The 19,159-nt window shown below is 44.0% G+C and overlaps 1 protein-coding gene across 3 annotated transcripts in view; it reads right to left on the bottom strand.

The window, feature by feature from the left end:
* Positions 1 to 19,159, bottom strand: part of SETBP1 (SET binding protein 1) — a 262,069-nt gene that overhangs the window by 211,133 nt on the left and 31,777 nt on the right. The gene's annotated exons all lie outside the window — the stretch shown is intronic.

The raw sequence follows: 19,159 nt of genomic DNA, 5'->3' as shown, positions 1-19,159 counted from the left end.
ATCCCTTTTCCTTCTTTTTGCCTACAGACAACAGTTTGGGAAATATGCTGAGCTCAACCACCCCCTTTTAATTGACAATCCATCAAGTTGACTGAGCACGTTAACCTGGTTATTTTCTGGGGACTGAGTCACTTTGGATCTTCACCAAAGCATTTTTGGAGCTCATCAGACCTGGACATCATGATGAATCACCACGGCAGGAAAGGTCTGGTCCAAATTTGGCAAAAACACTCCTTGAGCTCAAACAGTAACACAATCAATTGAGTCCCCACAAACCCAGCACCATCACTTGCTTTCCCATAGACACACATAGGCAAAGACATATTGCCATTTTTCAGACTTCTGCTGTCTGCAGTTGAAAAACAAACACTCTCATCATCCCCTGGGCAACAGAGGGAGAATCTGCTTGTATACAGATGTGGATAGCCATGATATTTCAGCTGGATGAATTTATATGGAAAAAAATATTGTAACATTCAAGCAGATAATGAGTTTAGCTAAGTGGAAGCACTCTGCCCTAAATGATGACGAATGGAAAGGGCACAATTAAAAGGAATTGTAATGACTGCTCAATGTCAGGGTGCAACAGAGGGATGATTCTTGGCAGGGAAACAGGCAGATAAACTTCTGGTCACCTCAGGTGAGCCTGCAACCTGCCAGGTGTGGTGAGGTCTCTTACTTAAAAAAAACCCAAAACACTGAAAAGGCTGTACCTACACCTGATACCTAATTAAAATGCCCAATGTTTTTGGGCTGCTGATTGCAACGTACTAAACTTTGACGTTTTCGGGGACTACTTCCAACTGGCATTCACTGCCTGTGACACCCATCTATCAAAGCTATTTTGCTCTTGATCTATTACTACAATCCTTCAACAATTAGTTTGCAATCTCTTAAATTCAAAAAAACACTCCTCAGAAAGAAGCAATTAAACAGAAATGTAAAGCTATTGTATCAAATTGTGATGTTGGAAATATGGAACTGAGGCACAGGGGTGTGTCTTAGACTTGTCTAACCAAAGGAGATTTTCTAGACACCCCACAGTATATGAGACAAGTTAGAGATACAAAGGACATCCACCCATAGCTGGTGGACAGCTAGTATACCTTAGGTTGCCTATAGCAGCAACAAATATATATATATATTTGTTTAGAAAACTGGATCCATACATTACTTGCCATTACTTGTCCCAGTATCCACTGTGAAGTCATTATGTTGAAAAAGTACGCCAGCCCTTCTTATACCACAAACCAAGGAAAAACTCTCATGTTTAGAACCTTCTCTGGCTTGAAGGATACACTGTCATGCAACCCAGACTCATGGCACATCATGGTCATGTTCTCCTGTCTGTCTGGAAGTAAAGAACCATAGAATCATAGAAGAGTTTGGGTTGGAAGGGACCTTCCCAGATCCCCCAGTGCCACCCCTGCCATGAGCAGGAACATCTTCACCAGCTCAGATTGCTCAGAGCCCCGTCCAGCCTGGCCTGGGATGTCTCCAGGGATGGTTCATCCACCACCTCTCTGGCCAACCTGGGACAGGCTCTCACCACCCTCAGTGTAAAAAAATTTTTTGTCATGTCTAACTATGACATCCCAGGCTGGTGCAGTGCAGGGAATGGACATTTGCTGTGACCAGCCCGGGTGGCTGGTGGCACACCCTCAATGGGACCCTTCACTCTTGGTACAGATCTCTTGTGCCAGGACCACAATGAGCTCCTACAGAAAATAAGGACAACTCTTCTCTTGACATCTTAATCTTTCTAGATTATCACCAGCTTTATTTAGCAGAGAGAAATTACAAGGTGTTGCCCATAATCACCTGTAAAATCAAGGGCAAAGGGGGAATATGAACCCAAAACTTGATAGTTTTTTTCTTTTTCCTTGACAGTAAAGCAAACAAAAACAATGCACTGAATTAATAATCTCATCTCCTTTCCAACTGCAGATGTACCACTCCCAAATTGCTTCGCCTGAATTAGGTACAACCAGCACCTTTTTTTTAGGAAAGCTTATTATGAGCAGACGCTTAATTTGGGGATAGGTGTCTAACGTTAGGCAGCTAAGTTGAAAGGCAAAATAAAAAAAAGCATATGGACAACATTTGCAGCCAGTCTCAACTCTGTTCAAGAGCAGATGGAGGCCTTGTCATTCAGGGATTTCCTCGCTTACATGAAGCAGTTCAGTGGGGATAGGGAAAGGGGCTTCTGTTTGGATGCTTCTGTCTGGAACCAGATAAGAAAAAAGCATGCTTTTCCACAGCACACGCCTTGTGTTACATTAAACATGCATATTCAACTTCAGCTTTTATTCAGCGATCTGAAACAGAGCCCTCCAGGGTGCTCAAGGTCAGTGAGTTTTTGTTTGTTTATCTGTATGATATTTTACAGTTTCTAGTGCCCAAGGATTTTGTTAAGAAATTAAAACACCTCACAGGGGCTATACTGCTCTGGTTGTTTCCTGCTTGTACATCTCTCTCTTCTCCATCCAGCAGCTCCTGATGCTTGCAGACGAGGGAGAGGAGAACACCACAAAGAAAGGAGCCTCATCTCACTGAGAACTACAGATGTTCAGTCTTAATTTATGGGGCATCATTTCCACAGTTCGTGGCATTTTAGTAACAGGACTGGGGAGGAACACAGTGATCTTGAAAGCTCACAAATGTATTGCTACTAAATGATCTTATGCTGCCTGTTCTTGATGTGATGCTCTGGTTTAGAAGCAGATAGGCATGAGGATGTTCAATGGAAGAGCTCATTTAGCCTTCAGCCTGCTCTCACCTATCATCAGACATCCCCTTCCCTAGGCAAAAAGCAGGAAGGCTCCTTGACAAGAACTGAAGATTGAAGCATTTATATGCCATTATCCCATGTGTTCCAGGGAGTATCGCTGGCATCACCCTCCTCTTTGCACCACAGGATCCAGTAGTTGGTCAAAGTTAGCAGAAAAGGAAGAAAAAAAATAATAGTAACAGGCTTAATTATCTCAGCTGCATGGGTGACAGGAGCTGATCAGTTGCCAGTTTTAACAGCCTGCGGTCAAGAAACATCAAACTGCGTCACCCAGAAGTCAAATGAGGGCTGGTCACAACTCGTTTCACACCAACAGCTCCGGGGGGGGAGGCGCGGGGACAAACAAATCGCCATGGCATCCCCAGAGGCTGTGGCGGTCCCTTGTGTGGCTGCCAGCCCTGTTTAAAGGAGTTGAACATGACACACATGGTATTGGTGGGCCTCCATGGAGCTGCCAGGCTCTGTGCTCCAGAGGAGCTGGGTGGGATTAACTGGGGGATCCTGTCTTCCTGCCGCTCTCCCCCATCGGCATCTGGAAGGATCAGCTCAAGACACAGGCTCAGCTTTGCAGAACCATGCCATGCACCTTGCAGCTGCTGGCAGGTCCAGCTGGGCTCTGACCCACTCAGTTCCCACCAGTCTTCCTCGGTTTTGAGCAACAGCCATCAAAAATACTGGCTGTAGACTCACCCCCAAGGAGCTGGCACAATCGGTCGCCACTTGGCCCCTGAAAGGTTTCACTGGCCAAACCTGACTTTCCGCTGTTTATGCTCTATCCCTCCTGCCTTGCAATACCCTCAAAGTGCCCCCTGCTAGCAGACAGAAACGTGAGGTGATGCAAGATAACTGAGCCTTGGCCCATGGCAACCTGGGGAAGAGCTCAGCTTCTAACGTGGCCTTTCCAAGGCTTTTATCAGCATTTCAGCTGCTAAAGCAGCCTGGCTCTTGAGGCAGAAGTACTTTTCTTTGTGAAGCTGAGTAGAGCAGCCCTTCAGTCTCTTCCCTTTTCTTCCTCTCCTGTCTTACGCCATCAAAATACCTCTCCAGCATGATACCCACCTAAACACAGCAATCATGCCTGCTCAGGAATGACAAGCATGTAGGGAGGTGATGCTATCCTTCTCCATCTATCCAAATATCCCAGTGTTTCCAGGGCCGAAGAACACATATGCAGCCCGACAGTCTGCACCAGGGAGGCTGCGCAATTCAGACTGCTGTCCTGACACTGCACTTAATAGTTATTTTTAAATAAAATCGTTAGTGTTTTTCACTATGGGCTACTTAGTAACAAGCGAAAAGGAACCTAGTGTTTTTATTATTTCTTTTTTTCCCCTAGAGTCATAGCTCTGTTTCTCACCAAGAAGAACATGCATATAGTGTTGCAAAAGTGAACCCTAAAAAAATATCCCCACAGGTGGATAAATGACTTTGGAAAGAACAACACATTCAGTGTTTATGTTTTTTTACACTATTCTGTCAGGGTGATGTGTGTGTCTTGAAGTACTGATGCCCAAGTTCCTACAGTGGTGGAGTGGGAGAAGAGAAGGGGAGAAACGAAGGGAAATGAGAACTGAACCCAAGGTGGAGGCAAGCAGCAGTACAACAGACAGCTGGTGTTTGGGTGGTGGTAAATCACCCTGAAATGAGCCTCTTCCCTCAGCTCAATGAGGCCTAAACAACAAAGGAAGGCACAGCTTGCAGCCGGACAGCCTGCTAGCCAACCACAGACACACATGACAGCTTCATTCAGGAGCCCGGAGTTAATACAAAAGCTTCGAAATCAATCCGACATCCTGCGACCTCAAACAATGCGCCAAATCTTCTCAGAATTGGAGCCCCAAATGAGGGGGAGCAGCATTCAAGGGAGATCAAACCACAGGGCTTGGCATTGAAAGGGACTAAAAAGGAGAAGAATGTTCCCAGTTTATTAATGGCGAGGTCTGGCCGGCTGCATCCCAGCCGCCATAGGTTACGTTCATTAAAGGGCAGCGCTTTGCACGTATTGTGCAGAGCGCCCGGAGAGTATGTGTGTGTGTGCATGTGCGCGCGAGCGTGCCCCTCACTTGCTAGAGATCAGGATGTGCCTTTCTGCTTAGCACTGTTGTCTCCATCAGAAATTCCTCCTGTGTGAACCACAAACAGGGTTTTTTCCCACTTGAGCGGCTGTATGGGCACAGACGCACGCACGCCCTCACACATATGCAAGCTCTCCCTCATCTCTGAGCCTGAAAAGCATAAAAGAACTCAGACAGGCTCTTTCCTAAGGGATAAAAAAAAAGCCCAGCATCTCACATCCCCTTCACTCCTGGCTATATTTTCAGCTCACACACACACAAAATCTATTACAAAAGCTCGAAGCATTCTGTGATTGCCATTGCTGCCGCCAATGGAGCTGATTGCTCCATAAACTCTTGCCCGCTCCTACATGCCATAAAGGACCTGGTCCCACAGCACAGAAAACCCACAAAGAGAAGAAAAAGAAAAAAGAAAGTGCTTTGGTCCCAGGAGCTGCCCCCCACTCACCCCCAGGCAGGACTGTCCCCTCTGGGGGAGTTTCACCTGCAGCATCTGTCTTGTAGCACTGCACACAAATGGCACCCTTCCCCCTATAGCAACAAAAAGGCCAAGCAAATCCTTTTTCTCAGCTTCCCTTTGAAGGCAGGTGGAGAAGTAGAATATAGACACACACACACACACACCCCCTCCCAAAAAAAAATCACTACGATAAATACTATTTGCAAAAGTACTCTCTGTCCTAATGCCTGTCCTAATGATATTTTCAGCTGCCGTGTATTTGATAGAATAAGATCTCGTAAGTTTTCTCCTCCTCAGCTGCACCACCCAAGACAGAACATTTTCTTGAGGAGGTCAGCCTTGAAAAAAGCTTATTCTTTGTCCTGAAAGTGGGGTAGATTAAGAGAAAGGGATTCATTTTTCAAAGCTATGAACAGATTTTGATGCAGACCTCCGATGTGTTTTCACTGAAGACATATGAAAGTCTAATCACCCTTGCTTTTAAAGTGTCACACTGATCTTACATTCAGATCAGATATGGCTATGGCAACTAGTAACCTCTCTCAAATTCGGAGAAACTTAGGTACACAGAAACTGAAAACAGTGATAAATCTTCCTTACGACTCAGAAATTTCAACACAGTATATATTCTAGAATTCAGCACTAGGGCTCCACAAAAAAAAAAAAAAAAAACTTACACTTTACTCAACTTTTTATTCACTGAGTCTACACTACTATTGCCACAACTTAGGAGTACTCAGAGGCCATAAGCACGATCCCTTTCTCCTCTCTAAGAAGTCAGCTCTAGTTTTACGTTGTGAGAGCATTATCCAGATATCAGAGGGCAACTGGGCAATCACAGGTATAGCAAGATCAACAGACTTTTTCTCTAGCACAGGGTAGGATGGAAGATCAACTCCATGTGCCAAACAAGATGAGGTGGTATTCAAACATCAGGCAGGAAGACTGGAGAGACTGCTGCCTGGTTCATCAACACTAAGACAAAAAGCCTCTTAATTATCATTCATAGAAAGAGGAAAATTGCACTCAGGTTGGGTGATTGCCCAAAGATGTGGTAGATGAGAGATAGGAAACAACGGCGGGCTGCAACAATTCCTAGCACTGCAGATAAAACAGTCTGCAGGAATCAGGTGGAGAGAGATTCAAGGTTAAGTTTGTTGGGAAGATAATAAGGTTGAAAGGTTTTCTTTTCAAGTTAAGTTTTTCCTCTCCGTGAAACAGCACTTTTTGTTATGGATATCTAGCAAGTTCAAATGTAGGTTTTTCAAATTCAAGAAAACCAAGTTCTTGTTTGGATAAGCTGTTTTTTTTGTGGGCTTTTTCTGTTTGTTTGGGGCCTTTTTGGTGGTGTGCGTGTGTTGTTTGTTTGTTTTTTCCTGCTTGCCTGCTTTAAACTCTGCTATCTGAATAATTTAACAATCTATCTTAAATATTTCACCAATAAATCACAAGCTTGTGTTTCTACATCATGTTAAATCTAACCAGTGGAGGAATGCCTGAGCTGGAAGTTAACATTCTGTTCCACCAAGCCAGTGATGCATAATTATTTCTCTGCAGACTCTCTGGTGAATAAAAACTTCTCTTCAGAATTAATGTCATACATAAAATTATTTGTGCAGGCGTACAGCACAACCGCAGTCCAGAATTGTCTGTATCCTGCCAACAGGGCTTGAGATTCCCAGAGATAACTGGTTTGTAGTGTTTTCCCACCCTGCCAAGCACAAGTGTGGAGCTCACAGCAGAATCCTGTCCACGGGCATGTCAAGCCAGAGTCACCCATCACCAGTCAGGATGCTGATAATATTCACAGAGCTTCAGATGGTCCACAGGGGTGATGGTTGTATTGGGATTCCATGCTCCTTCCCATCAAAGAGGAGCAAATAGGAAACAAAAACAACAAAACAAAACAAAACAAAAAACAAACAAAAAAGAAAATGGAAGTTGTTGGCCAAAATGGAAGATTTTTAAAGACACCTCCAGCGTGAAGTGGAACAGTTTTGGAGATGGAAACCAAGGAACCCTAAATCTTTGTAAGCATCAATGGGGACGAAGCTCCTCAAGTTCCTTAATGGTGTAGGCATTTTTATCTATATTTCAAAGAAGTTCTGAGGCAAATTCAAAACATTTATAAAAACTAAGAAAAAGTACAGCTACCTACCCCTCCCACTCCCCTCTCTGTGTCCGAAAGTCTCAGTTCATCAAAATGAAGCCAGGAAGCCTCATACATATATAATTTAGTGCAACTAACTCCAATTTTGTCCCTAAACCACTGAGACACATTCAAGGCAAGACGTACTTTGGTCTCAGTCAGCAAAATCTGAAATGCATGAATGATATGAACAGATAGCAAGAAGTTGATAGCCATCATATTGAATACAAAATGCAAAACAGAAGAGAGAAAAATGAATGCCAAATGGGAAGTGTAAAGGAGAATAGCTGTAAACTACGTTACTATTAAGCTGCCTTTCTTTTTCTTTGTGTCAGCTGTTTACTTAGTTTTGTAATGAAACTTAAAACATCATGCCTTTTTCTTCAAAGTGCATAGCAAATGATCTTACATTGATACCCCTTATAAGGTATGAACAAAACATACACAATCATATGCACAGATAAGAACCATCTTGGGCAACACGATTCCCATTCTGCAGCTGGACAAACGTCTCCACATCATAGCTTCTAAGGCTGGCTGGAGTTGCCTGGGGGAGGCTGGGTGAGCTGGAAATCGGAGACACCTCCTCCTTCTCCTCCTCTTTTGAGAACAGACATCTCCATCTTTCCTCCCTGTGTGCAGCCGACAAGACTTCCTACACAAACTGACATGGAAACAACTAATTTACTGCTTTGTGCCAGGAATGCAGCCAGGGCTTCAGTCTCGTGCACCCCAGACTCTCTTGACTGGGCTGCTTAATCCCAAAAAAGGGTCTCCCCTTCCCCCTGCCCCTCCTGTCCGGGGCACACTCCTCCTCCTTCTCTTCTGCTTTTATAACTTATCTCCTTGCAAGCTACTTCCCAACAAGAGTCAAAATTAAACAGGCTGCCCATATGCCATGGCTCACTTGTTGTCTGTTCCCCTCACTGCCATCTGGCCTATTTGCTTAGCCAAAGGGGAAAAAAAAATAGGAAAAAAAAAAAAAAAAGTGTGGGGAGAAGAAGGAGGTCAAAGCCAAACACAATGAGGATGAGGAGGGAAGTGATGATGTTGATTCTTGCATCTGCTCCTTGGCCAGGCTCCCAGACAGATCAGTAATGGAGAGCACCAGAACCAGTGACAATTAACCCGAACACAGTACTGTTTGTTTAACCTGTTCAGAGAGATCACCTCATGTGCTGCTCCCCTGGCAAGGAGGCACCATGCTCCAGCAAAGAGCTTCCCACTGAGAAACCTCAGCCAGAGAAGGCAACGGGAGATTCTCATCTCCTAAATCATGCTGGAGAAAACCCCCTAGATTCTTCAAACCTGATAACTGTGCCACGGGGCTGAGGTTTGCCTTAACTTTCCAAATCACCTTAATTTTTTTATACGGCAGCATAGGCAGACGAGGAAGGAAAGATGCGACTAAGCATAGTGGAGTTGCAGGTCTGCCCTTGTTTTTGATACAAAGTAGTTTCTAAAGCTCCTGACCCTGCAAAAGCAGGGGGGCGTTGGGGGGGAAGAAAAGAAAAGAAAAAAAAAAAAAAGAAAAAAAGAAAAAAAAAAAAAAGAAAAGAAAAAGCAAACTGATCTCAAAACACCTTGTTATTTCTGTGCTGTTTCTCTAAATGCAGAAGAATTTTTCAGCCTTGCAAGGTGCTGAGTGCAGACTGTTTGATTTGGTTTTATTTTTGTTTTTGTTTTTTTAAAGGAAAAACAAAAAGAGGGTAGATCAAGAAACTGCATGGCTCACCATCACTAAACATTTGTGCCAGGCTGGAGAGAATGTCTGGGAGTAGAGCTGTGGGAATAACTGAAGTTATGTTTGTTTTTCAAGATGAAAAGAAAACTTAAAGATTAAAAAAAAAAAAAGAAAAAAATTAACTTGAAAATAGTTTTCTAAAAAGGACCACTACTAAGCCATTAACTGAACAGAATGAAAAGGGGGTAAGAAAACTGTTTTTCAACATTTTTTGCTGCTTCTTTTTTTTTTTTTTTTTTTTTTTTTTTAGTTTGTAATGAGACATTGCATGCATGTGTAAAGGCTGTTGTATGCAACAATAAGGAATTTAATTGCATTCTAGTCCTCTTACCTACTTTTGCACTTTTTTACCTCTGAGAAATGGGAGCAGAATTCAGCTCACACTTGTCTGCAGGGTGCAAACTATGAGTAGAACAGGAGTGTGTGTGCAAAAACACGCGCCTCACACTGAGATAGGCATCAAAAGCCATACGGTTGGTTCGTCTCAAGGCAGACACCACTGAGCCACGAGACCATGTTAATTACCATTAGAGCTCCATGAGATCATGGTGGGGAAGCCCCTGTGGGGAGAGGCAGCTGTGGAGGAAGAGCAGACCTCCTCTTCCCGAGGCAGCAGGGGTTGCATGTGGACACAGAGAAACCCCAGATGCTTTCCAGAGAAAAGGTGTTGCTGCATAAAACATAAGGGAAATAACCCGTGCATTAGCAACACCTGAGTCCTTCATAAACACAGAGGAGAAGAGATATCCCGTATAAATATGGTAGCTTCTGATTCATGCTTATGATTTCCTATTTCAGCCTGACTCTACAATAGAGCTAAATTGAGCAGGTGGAATATTTTCATGCATGATTGTTCTGTTGCTTGCAAACACTGAGCAAAATGAGTGTTGCCTGTCTTAGGCTCCCCATTTTTCTACAACTGCATCTGCACATGGAATCATAGAACCATAGAATCACAGAATAGCTTGGGTTGGAAGGGACCTTCCCAGCTCCCCAGTGCCACCCCTGCCATGAGCAGGGACATCTTCACCAGCACAGGTTACTCAGAGCCCCGTCCAGCCTGGCCTGGGATGTCTCCAGGGATGGTTCATCCACCACCTCTCTGGCCAACCTGGGACAGGCTCTCACCACCCCAATAGTAGAAAATGTCTTCCTCATGTCCAGCCTGAAACTCCCCTCCTTTAGTTAAAAACTATCACCCCTTGTCCTGTCGTAACAGGTCCTACTAGAAAGTCTGTCCTCATCTTTCTTTTGGGCACCTTTTAAGTACTTTTAAAGTACAGGTAGGTATGTAACATGCAGAGTGGGGTAACGGGTGCTCCAGCAGTTGGGTTTATCATCTCTGGCAATAAAGAACATCCCTTTCCCAATCCTAGCAGTCCACCTGCAGCCTTCAGAAAGGAAGAAAAGCTTTGTGAATGTGAAATACTTTGTGACAGTGGAAACAGAAACCAGAAGTTCACCTAAAACTGAAACACAGCTGCATTTCCAACCTTAATGCTGCTGCACTCACCCACAATGGGGCCTCCAACTTCGGGAAACATTAAAAGCAGCAACAACAACAGCCAGAGACAAGCCCTCTGCAAGGAGATGAATTCCACCACAGGTTTCAGCTGACACCACCAGCCCTTCCACATTCTGCTCTTGTGGTTTATGATCTCACCATGAAGCACCTCTGTGGACTCAGTCCCTCCTGTCTTACTGCAATCCATCCATTATTCTCTACCTAATTGCTTCCACAGCACCGCAGGAACAGAGATATTTCCTACAGCTGAACATTTGTATTCCCAACAGCTGGCACCTGCCGGGTCAAGTTCCCGACTCTTTACATTTGATGCTGTTGCGATGGGAAGATGTTCCAATGAACAGAAAATAACACAGAGCCAGCAAACAATCTAATCCCCCTTTTGGATTATATTCTAAACAAAGGGGAACTTGCTAAAGATCATCTTACATTATTCTGTGGAAACAGGACAGAAAGAAAGGGAAATGGTGTCAAGCGTAATCTGTCCAGCACACCATTAAATCATAATTCCCTAGTTAAGGATGACAATGAACTGCAAGGAAGTCAATGGGAAGAGGATGCAGCATGGAAAACTGGGAAGAGAGGGAGGTATGTTGTTTCTTTGTGCGGTTTTGTTTTAAGATATGGGAGCTGAAGCAACCATCACTGATCTAATGGCATTCAAGCTGACTCCCAAACACTGTGCACTCCCTTGAGGTCTAAGCTTCCCACAAAACCAGCCAGTTCATCCTCTGAAGAGAATGAGGTTGGCATTGAAAGCTGCAGGAGATCCCCCAGTGTGCCTACTCTCAGGGTAGCACCTGCAGCAGGTCAGGGAGCAGCAGGTACTCTCTTTTCCACCCCTGACTGGACATTTTAAGCATCTGTCCACTTCAGAAACACATCATTTCCAGTTTCCAGTCTCTGTAGCAAGGTCCCAAATTAATTTGCTTCTGCATGTTGCGCTAAGAGAAGGTGCTGTCCTGTCATGACTGCACTATCGGTGTGATGCTGAAAATTTTTGGGATCCTTGTCTTGCTTTCCATCTCTGAGTTTTTTTATTTGGAAAGGCTCTTTACTGTTCTGCAATTCTTTCCCTGTTCTCATGTTTACAGCTAAGAAATCTGTTCATTGTAGGACTTCTCCAGTGTGCCTGAGAGAAGTTTTTCAAACCAATAGGAGGATCATCTCTAATCTATTATACTTGAGGTCTTCAACCATGATTTCTTATTTGTGCCAACAGAAGCTAAGGCCTTCAAAAATTCTCCCATCCAAACACTGGACTACTCCAGGCATGCTTGATCTGTCAAGATCCAGATAATTCTACTTACAGCAAGCACAAGATCACTAGTAGTGAAGCTCAAGGGATTGTGTTTGCCCATCTTGGCCTCACAAAGGCCAAAGGACTTCTGTTACCCTTAAATAGAAGCTTCTTCAGTGCCCTATAATGGCTATCCATGCCAGCAAGAGGGGGAACACACTCAGGGACTATTGCTGCAGCATGTGGCCACTTGTTGACCAAGGAAGCCGAACCACATCATTAATACGAAGACTCAAAGATGTGAGAGCAGCCTGAAGACCTGAGCGTCTCCATCCTGAGAGTCCCACATCTCCCAGCCATGAAACAGATGGGTGTTGGTGCAAGGTTTCAACGCTTGTCTTAGCTGGTGGTTCTCATTAGGTTCTCACCCTTACTGGTGCTTTAAGGCCATTTGCCTTTTCCAGCTCCCTGTATCAGCTGTCTCAGCATCTGAGTTGTAAATTCAAAAAAACCCCAAGGCTTTGAGTCACAGTGGGCCACAAATCCACTATTTAAGACTGGACCTAAGCCTCTGTCTTCATACTGCTGTAAGAACTGGAATTAAAATTACAGGGATCAGCATGGTAACAGGCAAGTCAGTTGTGACCATGAAGAGATAGCCAGCATCTGGTCAGGCAGCCTAATTTGTGGCAAAGCAGACAAAGAGCAACCAAAAGCTCCTTAATTCCCATCAGAGGCTGGGGGCAGCCCAGGCAGAGCAGCAGGGCTGGGGCAGCACAGTGGTGGCCATGGCTCCTGCCTGCTGGAGCCAGCCTCCTCCCTGATCTGCCTGGAGTTTAAAAGAAAAAAAACAACACCTCAATTATCTCTCCTATATTGCCAAATATGACCAAAAAAAAAAAAAAAGTTTGTTTTCCTTTAAACTCCCCAAAGGCAATGTAGATTTCTCTGTGGATGTCTGAAGGCTGAAGAACACTCCAATTTCTGAGCATTTTCATTCTTTGACAAAAGAATTACATTTTTGGGTAAGGCAAGGACAACGTTTTTGTTGTTCAAAGTCTGGGGGAGATCTGTCCAGTCAAGCTTATCAAACTCTACCAAACTTCTACTTTCCTTCAGTTTTCACCCATGTTGCTTCATCATCTTTTTAATATTTGATGTTCACTTTCACCTTAGCTCACTCATCATATTATCCTGACATGTAATAAGTCAAAGGGGAAAGATGAAGTATTTCTATAATTCCTGAAATATTCCAAACAAAAAAAAACATCCCATGGGAAATGGAAATGAACTGGGCCACCATCCTGGTCACAAAATGTTACAACAACGGGGCAAGAAACTGCATTAGTAATATCACAATGTTGATAGCACCTACTGTAAAATACTGTCCCTCCTTTCAGCCTCAGATGCTAGGAACTGCATTGCTTTGAATTGTTATCATCCATCCCTCCCACCCACTCATTTGAGAAGATAAAAATCAAGGTCTGGGCTGCTGAGTCAGATTACAAACACCCAAAAAAGACATTTACCCAGGCTTGTTTTTGGTCACTTCTTCACTGAAACTCTGTGTCACGGGGCTAGCAGGAGGCCCTTTTAGCCTCTTGCAGAGAAATGAGCTGCTGAGAACCAGAAACCACATGAGGAGAGGGAAAAAAATAAATACATTTGCTTCATGAATGGGGCAAATTTCTAAACTGGTTAGAAGGTGGTTCTTCACCACGTAAAATCCTGACCAACTGAGTAGATGACCCTGGGGAAATATTATTGCCTGAAGTACTAGCCTGAAAATTGTGAAATTTAAACTTTTTGGAACAGCAATGTCACATATGAATAACCTGTGGCAACTGAGATTATAGCTGTGAGCCTCAGTTTCCCCTGAAAACTGATACCCAAAGTGGTTTAACTCTCCTCACCAAAAAAAAAAAAAAAAAAATCTCTACTGATGTTATGGTTATTATTTTAGAAATTTTAGAAACTAAAACTTTCGAGGTGACCAGACTCATCAGTCTCTTGAGGGAAGCTCTTCTCTTTTTGCTATGTGAAAAAGTACGATTTCCCACTCTGGCGTGAGCTCAGCCTTCAGATGGTTACAGCTGAAGACACCCTGGCGAAGCTCAGAGTTTTCAGTTCTCTTGTTCTTCTTTAACTCTCCTTTTAGTTTCAGTTTATAGTTCCTGTCTCACTCCCCCTGCTTTCATTTCTGGGGCTTCAAACTCAAACAAAAACCAAAAGCACTGCTGACTCAAGATCTTTGTATGTTTTTTCTTGTTTTGACTGAGAGACCAAAAAAACGGGGCAAGCTAAATAAAATGAAATGGCGCTTAGACATCACTTTAGGTTTCAAAATGCTTTGCAGATCTTAGGAGCCACTTCCTTTATCATAGAGGGTGGCGTATGCTGTCATATCCCTTATTTGGAGACAGAGAGATCAAAGCAGAGAAAGTTCAATGGCTTGATATTTTCATCTTAAGCATAAAATCCATGTTTCCAGTTCCTTAGCTTGCATACTAGATGCCCCTGCGTTCTGAGGTCCAAATCCATTTGGAGTTTAAGCCCCAAACCTTCATGCAAATGTGATGCAGCACACGTGCTGAAACTGTGCATGATTAAATAAAACCAAACCTCTCTTGCTGAACTCAGGAGGGAGAAACGTCCCTTTTGGAGGTGAATAGAGGTTCATGGCTAAGAACCACAGTCTTTGCTGCAAGACATGGTTTTGTGTTGGTCTCAGATCTGGCCTCTCGACATCCCCGGGCCAAGTAAACAATGAGGAGTTTTTAACTGATTTTTATTGATTTCTCATCCTCTTGCCCTTTTTTTTTTTTTTTTTTCCTGGCAGGGTTGTAAACAAAGGACCAGCTCTTTAACAATTGCAGCTAGAGCTGCTAAAGCCCCTTTGCTCCCTGCCCTGTGAGAAGTGTACAGGATGAGTGTTCAGAACTCTCACCTAATTTCAGCACCTGGGAATTATTCCCCATACCCTGCAATTTTGACCTCTTTTCCTTTCAGTGCCACTTGCACTCAGAAAGCAAAAAAATCCAGTCCCGGGGGAATATATGGGATGTTTTACATCCCAGGACAACACTTTCAACACTTTGTTTTGGGACTGAAAAAGGAGGCAAGACAATCACCTGCTTGAGTGAGCTCTTTGGACGTGGCAAACAACTGTCACTTTGTTCTCACTTGTGCAACCCAGGCAGTGACTGAGTGGGGTACAGGAAGGTCAAGACAGACCCGTGATTTAAAGGCAGGAGGATGGTCTGGTGACTGAATGAGCTGGGGCTTCACTTTCAGCTCGTGCTGACACAGAGCATTATGCAAAGAGGAGGCATGTTGGTGCCTCGGTTTTTCCACTGTAAGGCAGTGAATGTGCTGCCTACTCCCATCACAAAGTTTAAACCTGCAGGACCAAGCAACCCAAAACATCAACTGCTCTGTGGTCATGCACATAAGAAAAAGCAATCCCTTGTCTAGCTCTTGAAGCAAGGGTATCCCCCTGACTTGGTCACTCACTTTCTAGGAGCTGCTGTAAGGCAAGACCAACAGAAGGGAATCATGGCAGACCTCAGCATGTCCCACTTGAAGGTGAACCATGAAGCAAGGCAAACTCCCTTTGCCTTCACTTCACAAGAACATTTTGGACTTGTTGACAAACACTGAAGCTTTAACCAAGCTCATATTGACCAAAAAAGAAAAAAAATGAAACCTCTTGACTGCCTCTTGGGTATTGTTAAGAAGCCCATAAGATTTTGAGGGTCCAAACACAACACAACTTGCTAGACACGAGTAGGATACACCACTGCCAAAATCTTCCTCTGCTGCAGCTATGACATTCACTAGCAAATATTTTATAAGTCAGTCTCTGAGTTTTATGACATGAACATGTAGAAGCGAACGTAAACTCCACTGACCCTTGCTCGTGCTGCTTTTTGGCTTAAGGAACTGCTTCTTTTTACATCTTTCCTCTCATTAACTAATCACAGATTTACAAGAAAGAAAGAAATTACATTAACTGAAACCTATTCAGTACATTATCGGCTTTAAATGAAGGATTTGGGGAAGGGGGAGGCAGAAGACTTAGGGAAGAGGGGATGTGCAGGTTTAAATCAGTCCTTGGAGGAAGACATAAGGGTGTGAAAGACAAGCTATCTGCTTTTGCTCACATCAGGCTGGAATTTCCTCCTCTCAAGCACCACAGAGCCCCACACCAACACTCAAGAGCAAGAAAGGGATGCTGGAGGGCTGGACCAAGGCAGGAGTTGGTGCAGCTGACATATGATTAACCAGACAAAAAAAATTTCTCACCCTTCACTTTCACAATGACTGTAACAGCCCTGCCCAGCCACATGGGCATCATGTATCAGCCAGGCTTCAAATGCAGCTGAGTATTATCCACACTACAAGTGCACATACTCGAGGGTAGAGCAGTTGTGATGTTTTACCAACACACCATCAGATCTCATCCACATCATGTGCTGAAACAGCTCATTCACCTTTTGACCAGCAGATGATAGCTGGGTCCTCCACAACACCCAGATTTTTTATGATATCTCCATGCAAGAAGGTAGATTTGCAAAGCAAGACTTCTGTGGTTTCAGAAACATCAGGAATGGGTCAAACTCTGCTTGTAAGACATTTTGAGTACAGAGGGGAAGTATTTTGATGCCACAGTTGCATGGGAAAAAATGACCAAGTAAGCAGCAGGCTCCAGGGATTTCCACAAGTGTCAGTGCAAAGATTTTGGAAACAGGTTTAGTGGGGATGGTGTTTCCACTGAAGACTTCCCCTCCTTCCCCTACTCGGCTGGCTGACTTTCCCAGAGTCTCGATTTGCAGCCTGCCTGAATACCACTCAAAATATTTTCTCAATTAGAGAAGAAAACAAGAATTTGCCACTTGTCTGCCTCTATTCTGCTGCCTGTCAGCATTCAGCAAATATTTCAATCGTAGCCCTTTGCATGCTGCTAGCCCTGCTCATTTAACCTTTGGCCCTTCCCTTAGCTAATCCATCAGCCTTTACCTTCAAATCTTTACAGCCAAGGGCTGACTGAGGGCTGGGCTGGCAGGGAGGATGAAAGGGGTAGGGGGGATAACTTATGCCAGACTCCAGTACTGAAATTTTTGTGGGGGACCAAATAGGGTCTCCAACCACACTCCTCAAAGAATTTTATATACCAGGAGCTGAGACTTGTGCTCTCACATCTGGAAAATGATGATGAAAATCAACACATTCTAAAAAAAAATAAGTAATAAAAAAGAGAGGGAAGGAAGGTTTCCATCATCCTGGCTCTTTTCTGTGTGGCTGGCAGCATCCTGAAGCAGGTACCTAATTGCCTGCAGAGCCTTTGCTCTTCTTCTCCCACCTCAGCCTCTCTACTCCCCATCTCACATGTCACTAAGATTAGTAGCTAATGGTTCCCCTGTCAAAAGCACATGTGATGAAAATAATGCCCAGAGAGCAGCCTGTCAGCATTAGAAGCGCCTGCTCGACTTTGATGGCAGAGGACCCCAAAAGTTCACGCCTGCCTGGCCTCCCCCTGGCTGGCCACTCAGACGAGCATCCATCCCGGCTCTCTTGGGGCTGTGCCCAGCCGCCTGTTGTATGAGAAATCGCTGACCCTTCCATCACGTGGATGCTTTAATTGTTCACATCGGTATTTTGTTTCTCTCTGCTGTAGACAGTTTGCTGTCTGTTATCTGTCCTTCATATGTAATTAATTGTGCTGTCTCCCGGCTCATTAGAAACAAACCCCTCCCCTCCCCTTCCCCCACTCCCCCGGCCAAGTCACAGTGTGCATTATTTAAGTTAAATCATGTTTAAGTAACTACATAAATAGTAGGTCGAGTTTATCTTTTGTCTAGGCTGAGACTGTTGCTTGGCTCCTTTCTCAACGTACCAGACCAGGAAAGCCCTTATGGCTGGAAGTTCTTGAAGGGAAACCCTTCCCGGGCAGAGCAGCCGTGCTGCCCCAGGAGCAGGGAAAGGTCCTCTGAGCAGAAGGCTCATTCAGTAGGTAACAAGAACGAGCTGCCAAACTTCAATAAGGCAGGCGCAAAGTCAGCGTTGCAGAGCAAAAATCCTGCCAAAAGAATGTTCATTGTCTAGCAGGAGGTAACAGCAAAAGGAAGGTTTGGTTTCAGCTTTTTATCTTTTATCTTTTTTTTTTTTCCCCTCTATATATTATTCTAGCTAGCAAAATGCACTTCAAGTGGCATCACTGGGTCACTCACTAGCACGTAAGCAGATGTTTCTTGAAGCTACAGAATCAAAACTCAGGTGCTCCAATGCAAGTGAAAGACTTCTGAGCTTTCTTTCAATTAAGAAAGAATTAGAGAGTTTCTGAAGTGGGTTCCCTCAGTGCACCAGGTAAAAAAAGAAAAAAAAAATTGAGGATGTGGGTATACAGGTTCAAGCAATCTAAAAACCAACATGAGTCATCACCTCAAACTCAAAAAAACCCCTTCACCGAACAGTCTTAAAGATTTCAGGTACTTAAACTAAAGCCTGTAAAGTTCATTTGCTAACTTTTCTGGGCTAAACCTTAATGTCCTTGCAGGCCATTTTCCTGTGTAAAAGCACCTCTGATATCAGCTGATGTAAAGATTTGAGGATTTAATTGTCTGCTTCCAGCTGAGAAGAACCACTGACAGAAATGAGAAATCTTGTTTCCTCAAGATTTCCAGGTTAGCTTAAGGGATTTAATCATCTGGAGGAGCTTTGGGTGAATCACCTGAACTTTTGGATACCAACTCCAGTCAAGACCTCCCATCTTCTTTGTGTGCGCACATCCTCTCTGATAGTCCTGGTCTAACCAAGTACTTTAACTGATTGAACTGGGCTCACCTTTGCTGGACTGCCTGCACAAAGGTTGTGAAGGGTTTCCACATGAAGACTTTCACATGAAAAGCACTGCAGACATTTCCAGTGGTGTTATATGAATCTAAATTACTGCTTGGGAAAACTGTGTATACCAGGAATTCAAGGCAATGAAGTTCTCTCTTCCCGGTACAATCTGGGTGCAGATGATGGCAGAACAAAAGCTTTCCAGGCTGCCTAAGATCAATGAATCTCACCAGTGACATGGGAAGACCATCATGAAGAGCCAGGGCACAGTTCAGTTTTCCAGTCTATGTATAGCTGGCCCTCTCCAACACAAGAACTTAAAAAAGATGGAG

This window comes from Streptopelia decaocto (assembly GCF_964273445.1).
Source record: "Streptopelia decaocto genome assembly, chromosome: Z".
NCBI lineage: Eukaryota > Metazoa > Chordata > Aves > Columbiformes > Columbidae > Streptopelia > Streptopelia decaocto.
Note: the sequence above shows the minus strand (reverse complement) of the source record. Positions and strands in the feature narration are given on the sequence as shown.